The 10,001-nt window shown below is 34.7% G+C and overlaps 1 protein-coding gene across 2 annotated transcripts in view; it reads left to right on the forward strand.

Moving 5' to 3' along the window:
* LOC139953493 (cleavage and polyadenylation specificity factor subunit 6-like) overlaps positions 1-9,880 on the forward strand; it is a 30,674-nt gene extending 20,794 nt beyond the window's left edge. For both annotated transcript variants that reach the window (XM_071952912.1, XM_071952914.1), the window contains exon 16: positions 7,428-9,880. The gene's annotated coding sequence lies outside the window, so the exon portion shown is untranslated. The remainder of the gene's footprint in view (positions 1-7,427) is intronic.
* Positions 9,881-10,001: the final 121 nt, after the last annotated feature.

The following is a 10,001-nucleotide window of genomic DNA, read 5'->3' on the forward strand; positions in this document are numbered from 1 at the left end:
CTCATCCAAATATTAAAAGACTTCAGGCCTTAAGCCTTTTATTAGGAATCTGAAAGCACACAAAGTTGTGCGACAAGGCAATTTGTCTTTCATTAATCTTTTGAAACTTTGATGACCAAATGTGCCCAAATTTTCACGGTTTATTATTTTATGCATATGTTGAGATACACCAAGTGAGAAGACTGGTCTTTGCCAATTACCAATAGTGTTCAGTGCCTTCAAGGTTGAAAGCTGTGAAACAGATACTGAAAGACTTAGACAGATGGTACAGGAGGTATGTGGGCTGTTTGCAAACCACATGGAGCCAAGTACATGTACAGCTCCCTGCCTGCATGCTCCAATCATGGTAATTGCCTCCGTGGACCATGGAAATCTTAATTTCCCTTAAAGGCAGTGGACACTATAGGAAATAACTCAAAATCATTTTCACAAAACCTTACTGGGTGACGAGTAATTGGGAGAGGTTGATAGTATAAAACATTGTGAGAAACGGCTCCCTCTGAAGTGCCATAGTTTTTGAGAAAGAAGTAATTTTCTACAAAGTTTGATTTTGAGACCTCAGATTTAGAACTTGAGGTCTCGAAATAAACCATCTAAACGCACCAGCTTCGTGTGACATGAGTGTTTTTTTCTTTCATTATTATCTCGCAAGTTCGATGACCGATTGAGCTCAAATTTTCACAGGTTTGTTATTTTATGCTTATGTTGAGATACAACTGTGAAAGGCAATATTACCAATAGTGTCCACTGCCTTTAAAGGGAATGTACACTCTTGGTAATTGTCAAAGACCAGTGCTCTCACTTGGTGTATCTCAACATATGCATAAAATAACAAACCTGTAAAAGTTTGAGCTCAATCGGTCATCAGAGTTGGGAGAAAATGATGAAAGAAAAAACACCCTTGTTGGATGAATTTGTGTGCTTTCGTATATTAAAAGACGAGAAACATTTCACTGTGAAGTAGTGTGGCTGTAATAAAAAAGGATCAGGTTTTTATGCTCTAAAATTTTATAATGTTTCTCGTCTTTTAAAATTTTAATCGGAGAAGCTTTACTTCAGTATTGCTTCTCGGATTGTGTATTATTAGGCATTTATTCTTCGTACGAAGGCATACTCGCTCCAGATTTTCTGGGATAGCTCAAAAATGTGATGACATGTTATGTTTTTTTTTGGTGTAAATACTCTACCTTTATATAGGACTAAAACATAAAATGGTTCCATAGGTATACTTTGCCTTTAAGGTGAAAAGTACCATTCCTCTGAAGAACTAGCAGGCCTAGGTTAGAGGGCTTATACTCACACAAAGTATGATAAACTCACGGGGACACGTTCCCTTGGATCTGGCAAGTTGAACGTGGTCTACAAACATTTGTTGTTAAATGCATACATCTGCTAGAATTTCTTTTTAAATTAGAATTTAATGATCCACACAAATATGCCTTGAAATTGCATGGTTTTTCTTTTACCTTGCAAACTAACACGGTCGGCCATTTTGTGGAGTCAAAATGGCGTGCGTTGTTAGTTAGCTTACACTAACTGTCATGTCTGAATTGTTCATGTTTTCCTACGATTCCTTCTACAAACACAGTTCACTGTAGTGAAATTAATAAATACATTTGTGATATTGTGTGTTCAGAATGCATGTTCGTAGTATGATATGTATGACACATGTACAGAAATTGTTATGTATGTTTTTTTTTTTTACACCAGACCTCAAAACTCATTTTCAAATATAGCAGTCCAGCTGAAGTAACTTTACAAGTAAAATTGTAGACAAGCCCCAACATGCACAGCTTCAAACATCTGTTACATAACTTGATTCATTCCATTTTCACAACACCTTTTTTAGGGGTTAGGTCTCAAGTTTCCACAAGAGAAATGTGACATGAAAAGTCAAGATCTATAAGTTAGATTTGTAATATATTGTATATTCAATTATGTTTTAAAAATGGAATTCTTTTATGGATTTGGTCATTTTGCAACAGGGTTGGCTGTATTTTGATGACTTGGAGGGAATTTTGGGGGATGTTATTGTAATGAGCCTGTATTAGTTACACGTAGTCCATAAATTAATAAATTAAAGTAAAATTTATTCATTTATTTTCACAGCTGATGAAAGGAAACAACTGTAAGCTAACATTTATTTTAGCAGTTTAGCAGTTATTCATCAGTGTCAACCAACTTCTGTTGTATTTGGGGGGAATTTGTTGTTAACATTATGGCCTTCTTTTTTTTTGCTTGTTATGCGAAAGAAAGTTGTTACAACTAATGCATGAAATGTTTTATTAGGATTAGTTATTGCCACTTTGAAGTATTTAATATTCAATGTATAGTACATACTGATATGCATTGTTTGCCTTGTAACTTGTTTTCTTCAATTTGTTTGATTTTACCTCAAAATGTTTTAGAGAACAGCTTTTACTTACTTCAGTTTTCAGCTGTTTCAATTTCTGAGATAATTTGTAAGACGCTAATCCCAAAGCTTCCTTGTTACATCGTTGCTGTTGTGTTGTATTTTTACTATGTTGCCATGAGTTTTTCCCAGAACTTCAATGTGTTTTTTTTTTCTCAAAATAGTAGACAGTGACAGTTGAAATCACTTACATGTTAAAACTAACAGAAGTTTCCTCTCACAAACAGGAAGTTTGAAATCTTTGTGATTTTTTAAGTTGGTCTTTTAAACTCCTTTTTATGTTTGTGTTTTGATATACATGAGGGTAGCAGCACGCACTGCTCGTATTCGTGTAGAAATCTATGATTTTTCAGGAGTAAACCTGTAAGTTTAGAAGGATAAAATTTGTAATGTAAAAAAATTATAATAATTGTTACTATATCATTTTGTTGGAGTTGGAGTGTGGTGGCTGAAAGGGTGTGGTCGGGGTCTCGGAAGAAATTGATGATTGGTCGCAATTTTCACATTTTTACTTCTTGCCTTATATTATAATATGGTTTTATGCCATAATGAATTACTGCTTTAATCAAAGTTCTGCTTAGTTTCTTCATTACATAATAAGTTAGTGGGCATTAATCTTTATAGTGGTTCTGTTCACATATACATGTGTACAGGCATGCATCTTGTTATATTTCCTCTCTTTTTTTCTCAGTATCTTTTATCTAGAGCCAGGGGAAACTGGGGGGAATACTGTACCATGAACTGTTCCCTTTGTTAAAGGCAGTGGACACTACTGGTAATTGTCAAAGACTAGCCTTCACAGTTGGTGTATCTCAACATATGCATAAAATAACAAACCTGTGAAAATTTGAAAAAATTTGAAAACCTGCTCAATCAGTCATCGAACTTACGAGATAACAATGAAAGAAAAAAACACCCTTGTCACATGAAGCTGTGTGCGTTTAGATAGTTGATTTCGAGACCTCAAGTTCTAAATGTGAGGTCTCGAAATCAAATTCATGGAAAATTATTTCTTTCCCGAAAACTACGTCACTTCAGAGGGAGCCGGATCTCACGATGTTTTATACCATCAACCTCTCTTCATTACTCGTCACCAAGAAAGGTTTTATGCTAATAATTATTTTGAGTAATTACCAATAGTGTCCACTGCCTTTAATTGATAACCATAAGTACACGCATATCAACAGTTTATTGCTTCTGTTTTAAACTTTGAATGTATGCAAAATGCAAAGTCTTTAACCAAGAATGTTTCAATTGCAGGTGCAGTCCCGTGAAGTATATTTATAAATTTATAAGATGTATGTTGCTTGTGACATTTATATTTAAGTTTGGTCAAAGTGGAATTGGAGTTTACTCTTGAAAGCTCCTAGGTCAGCTCTTAGGTCAGAATTGACCCAGATGCTGGGCCCCAATATACCTGACCAATTTCTTGGTCAGTATGACCTAGGATCTGTGTCAATTTCACACCAAAATAAATGAACTTCCCCATTTCCGGGTCGGCCTGACCCATAAATGCATAAGGCCCAGTGTGGGACTTGGATCTGGGTGGACTGTAACCCGAGTTGTTTAAAGGGTATATGTACTTTTTCCTAACAAAAACCACAATGTCCACAGATTTACATTAAACTTACACAGTTTGAAGGTTATGATAGTAGAAAGTTTTTCGTGAAATTTTACTTACTGAGGTGCTGTAGTTTTTGAGAAATGAGTAAAAGTAATAATTTTCGTCTCAGTTTTAGCATGTAAAAACATATTAACCAGTTATGCTGTGGTTTTGGTATAACATCATAACTGGTTAAGGGGATTTTACATGGTAAAATCATTTTGGTCTCATGAGACGAAAATGATTTTGTGACTTGTTTTACTCATTTCTCAAAAACTACACAACCTTAGTTAGTAGTATTTGAAGGGAAGCTTTCCACTATCATTCTCGGCAAACCCTGTAAGTTTAATGTAAATCTGTGGACATTTTGAAAAAGTACCCGAATCCTTTAAGTGTAGGAAGAAAAGGAACAACGTTACTATGTCTCATAATTTCCGATATTGATCTTTACAATCAGTACTTGTTATTGTCTTGATTTGTGATGGTTTTTTCTTATGCTGGATAATATTTGTTGATGACGTTAATGTTTATTAATTATGTGATCAGCATTTAGAAATTTTGTCTTCAATGTTAAGATGCAAACACTAAATTTTGCAAATATACATTTTGATTGCATGAGTTGTATAAGTATATAGCATCCATTGCATACACGCATAGTCATGGAGTGGTGTAGGTTTTGAGAAATAGGCCTAAGTAAAACAATGTAACCAAAATAATTTCAGTCTCAGTTTTAGAAAATTGTTTTTGTGACTTGTTTTACTCACTTCTCAAAAACACCTCAGCAAGTAATATTTCAAGGGAAAGCTTTCTACCATCATTATAATCTGTTGACATTTTGTTTTGTGTCCTACATCCTTTTAAAGATAATTATTTTACCCCCCAAAATACCATAATGCATTATATAATACATGAAAATTAAAAAAAAAAAAAAAAAAATGGGGGGAAGAGTTATTTCCAATGACTTGTGTACATGTATCCAAATTCCGACAAGTTATATATTTGTATTCTTTTGTAAGCTTGCATTTTTGTTATGCAGCTTTGTGAGGAAATGTTTAACAAATACTAACTTGAATATAAAAACACAAGGGAAACTGACTGGGTAAATTTTAAATGATTTGAGTTTGAACAAAGAAAATTCAATTGAATGGGACTCGAACCATCGATCTTGGGGTTAATGTGCCGGCGCTCTACCAACTGAGCCAGTCAGAAGTTATACAACCCTGGTAATCTGGCTGGCGCCCCTGAGCAAAGATATGAGTAAAATAGGGAGATCGCCAGCATGTGGCTAGATAGCTCAGTTGGTAGAGTGCAGGCACGTTAGTCCGGAGGTTAGGGTTAGAGTCCAACTCTAGTAAAAAGATTTTTTCAAACCGAAATCAAATATGGGTAGACTTCTAATACATACCTTTTTTCTTTTAAATGTTTTTGTACTATAAGTTTTTTTATAAGGATTGGAAGTGAAAAAAGGGATGACACGAGTAGGCTTAGCGATTTTGCAAAACCTTTGCACTTTATATGTGACAATTTTGTGAATCACTAACACGATGGAAAGTTCATTTGTTTCTGAAGGGATGGGGTGTTTCCAAAGTGAAGAATATTGCTTTTTAAAATTTATTCCTGCAATTTTCATGAGAGCTTGTTTGAAGTTTCTGATACTAGAGCAGTTTGTTGGAACATTTAATCAGTTTTGTAATTGAAATTTGTTGGGAAAAATGTCAAGTTATTAAGGTAATTTCTTGAAGAAGTTGCTTTCTGATGATGGCAAAAGATTTGCAAGAAGTTATGTACAAAATATTTGGGTACAGCATTGATGTGAGGGAAATGTTAAATCAAAAGCCACAATCTTATTTAGTGTTTAAGTAAACAAATGATGGAAAAGATTCTCTTCTTTCATGGTATTGAATCAATTAGTTTAAATTTTCTTATGGCAAGCTGTAATGTCTATGCCAGAGTCAGGAACACATTGCCTGAGATCGGTCGAGTTGGTCTTTGAAAAGCGTTTGTAACCGCTTGTTATAAAGTGCATGGTTAGAAAGATGTTTTAAAAGTAGAATACAATGTTCCATACACATTTGCCTCGAAATTGCGTGGTTTTCCTTTTACTTTGTGGACTAACACGGTTCGGCCATTAAATGGGAGTCAAAAATTTGACTGCCATAAATGGCCGACCGTGTTTGTCGGCGCGGTAAAAGGAAAACTGTGCAATTTCGAGTGATACTTGTTTGGATCATTATATTCTACTTTTAAAATATCTTTCTAATCATGCATTTTATAACAAACGGTTAAAAACTCTTTTCACAGACCAACTCGACCGATCCAAGGCAATGTGTTCCTTTTACATTTTCAACTTAAGCAAAGAACAAACAAATTTATTTTCATACTGGTGGATCTTCTGTAAAAAGAGTAAAACCAGTCTTAGTTTGACAACATTTGTCTGCTTTATTTAATTTCTGGGTTTGCTTTGATTTTTTTTGGGGAAAAGTATATTTCCCAAAACATTTTTTTTTTTTTTTAACATTAATTCGAGAAAGTATTGCATTAGTACAACCCCTTGAAGCATTGTTTGCATAACATGTTCTTTATTTCAGCACAAATTGTAGGCTTACAAATTATTTTCCAATCTTTAATTGCAAAACTATTGTAATCAGTTAAATGTTAGCATATTATGACCAGTAACCCCAAACTATATGTAGTAAAGTTTTGTTTCCAATCAAACATATACTTTATGCAAATTCACTGATGTAAGCTTTTTCAAATCAAAAGGAAGAAGTGTTGTTGGTCTCATAAAAGTATTTATGACTGATTCAGTTGAAGGAACACGTTGCCTTGGATCGGACGAGTTGGTCTAGTAAAAGCGTTTGAAACCGTTTATGAAATGCATATGACTAGAAAGATGTTTTAAAAGTAGAATATAATGATGCACACAAGTATCACTCGAAACTGCAAGGTTTTTCTTTTACGTCGCGAACTATCACGGTCGGCCATTTATGGGAGTCAAAATTTTGACTCCCATAAATGGCCGATCGTGTTAGTCGACAGGGTAAAAAGAAAACCACTCAATTTCGAGGCACATTTGTGTAGATCATTGTATTCATTGTACTTTTACAATTTCTTTCTAACCATACATTTTACAACATACGGTTGCAGAACGATTCTCAAAGACCAACTCCACCGATCCAAGGCAACGTGTTCCTTTAAAGTTTTGAGCTACAAGACATTGGTATAGTGGAGATTTTCTTCAGTATGTACATGTATGAAGTTAAAATAATATTGTTTCTTTTTCCATTGTACATTCTATGTCTTCAAAACTTCATTGCTTTATTTGTGATTTCTACATTTGAGTTTAGTATAACTTTGATTTGATGCTGATTTGTTTTTCTTGTTCTTTCGATCAACCTTCTTATTTCTCAGGACTTTCAGGAACTTCATGACCAAGATATCCATCGTTACAGCTAGTTACATTATTGTCAAGAACTATTGTATGAACTTTAATTTAGAAACTGTAAACTAAATTGGTAAGATTCCACATTGAAAAACACCACTCGTTTGGTTGTTTAATATTTTGTAAAAATCTCCATCTCTACTGACCAAAATTTCAGAGGTAGGATTTGTGATGTTTAAAAAAAGGAGATCGATGCATGTATCATCATTCTTTTGGGGAATTTGAGATGATAAAGTGTATACTTCAATTTCATTACTGGATGGACATTTCAAAATGGTTGAAATCTCGACCGGGTCATTTCGTTGGGTTACTTTTCCCAATGGAAAAAAAGTCACTGGGGAATATTTTTGAAAAATGGAGCATCAGTGAATTTGAAAGAGGAACAGAGCAGACTTGGAGATGGTCCATCGGAGTATTTACCAAGGTCATGTGACTCAAGCAACATTGTCAATTGGAGGAGCAGTGAGTAAAACAACAGGCATCTCCCTTCGGTTGTGTAAATAGAGCATAAAGCAGCTATGAAAGGCCAAGAACAGACCCCTGGGGAACTCCATGTACTTCACTGCTCAAGTCGTCATCCATGGTTCGGACAGTTATGTTGAGACTTCATTGAGTTGGGAGCTTTCAAGGGCATCTTCGTGGACAAGATGGGAACCTTCTAGCAAGATCTCGCCATTTCAAGTCATTGCTCGTAAGAATTTTTGTTTGTGATGTGTGTTTGTTATAATTGTCTGTCATAATTATTACCAGTATTTCTATTAAGTCATTCAAAGTAAGGATATTGTGATGTTTTACAGCATGTGCTTGGAATGTTATATAAATCTGCCACTCGCATTTTGAAAAGAAATTTTTCTGCAACATCTAGAAATGGAAATATTGAACCGCGAGTCCTGAAAAATCTTTTGCTTGGTTTGTAGATAAAAAAACTCAAGAGATGTTTTCTTGGGTATCTGAGACATCAGTGTAAATACTTTCATCTTATGAATTAGATATTCAGAATAATTGATGACTTTTGTAGGTTGCAGATTTTATAAACGGAAACTGCTCACTTAAATTTCTTTTCATTGTTAAAAAAAATGTAGTTTTTAGGTCAAATGTTACTGCTTTTAAAATAATTATTCTGTATTCGTTGATATTTCTTGTAACACATAACTTTGCTCTAACATTCTACATCAGCGAATAATTGTTCACATCTGCATCTGGTCAGTGTGAATAGCATTTTGTTGTGCGCAAAATTGAACATGCAAAACTTCTCAATTATTCCTGTAAACTTTGCGGAAACACTTTTCTAGAAATTTTAGGCTCATTGCTTGGACATTTGCTGAGGACTTTGCAAATACAGTCAACCCTCGTTATAAAGAGCAGTGAGATCTTAAATGTGAATGTGGTGCAAGCCTGTCCAAAAAGTTCTGATAGTTGGTTTGATTACAATGCAGTCATGGCAGTGAGGGGCAGATCAGTTGCTGCAGTTCATGGGCAAATCTTAAAGGAACACGTTGCCTTGGATCGGACGTGTTGGTCTATAAAAAAACATTTGTTATAAAATGCACATGGTTGGAAAGATGTTTTAAAAGTAGAATACAATGACCAACACAAATTAGCCTCAAAATTGCAAGGTTTTCCATTTAATTTAAGAACTAACACGGTCGGCCTATTATGGGAGGCAAAAATTTGACTCCCATCAATGGCTGACCGTGTTAGTCGACGAGGTAAAAGGAAAACCTTGCAATTTCGAGGTAGAAAGATGTTGTAAAGGTAGAATACAATGATCCACACAAACAAGCCTCGAAATTGCAAGGTTTTCCTTTTACCTCGTCGACTAACACGTCGGCCATTTATGGGGGTCAAAATTTTGACTCCCATAAATGGCCGACCATGTTAGTTCGCACAGTAGAAGAAAAACCACGCAATTTCGAGGCAAACTTGTGTGGATCATTGTATTCTACTTTTAAAACATCTTTCCAACCATATGCATTTTATAAAAAACGGTTACAAACGCTTTTGTTTTGACCAACTCGTCCGATCCAAGGCAACGTGTTCCTTTAAGCAAATGCGACTTTCCAACCTATTCACTATACATATAGTTGCGATAGTTCCACTGATGTTGCCATGGAACTCTGTATTCGAATTTCCAAAATAGACAGTTTCTGTGCCAATATACATGTATGGTCAGAAATTCAACTTGAAAATAGATTTTGGATTTGATAAGCATGATGTATTATGGTTATTTGTATTTTTTATTATTCGGCAGCTGAAAACCATGATGAAAACAAAACTGTTTGGATTGACTGCATTGAAAGGACTGTCTCTTAATTAAAATGTTAGAGCAATATTTTGTAAGGTCCTTTTTTATGGAAACTTGTTCTTTGTTTAATTGTATTTTTAGAAGTGGATTAGAATAAATAGCCAAATCGTTACACCACTATTGTTTTTTTTTGCAAAGTCGTACTTGCGACAACCTTTTTGTTTTGCTGTATTCCCTCCATTGTCCATCCAGCTAGTAGGCCTTAGACTTCACGGAGGCAACGAAGCAATTGCCTTGA

The sequence above is a fragment of the Asterias amurensis genome, chromosome 22, assembly GCF_032118995.1.
Source record: "Asterias amurensis chromosome 22, ASM3211899v1".
NCBI lineage: Eukaryota > Metazoa > Echinodermata > Asteroidea > Forcipulatida > Asteriidae > Asterias > Asterias amurensis.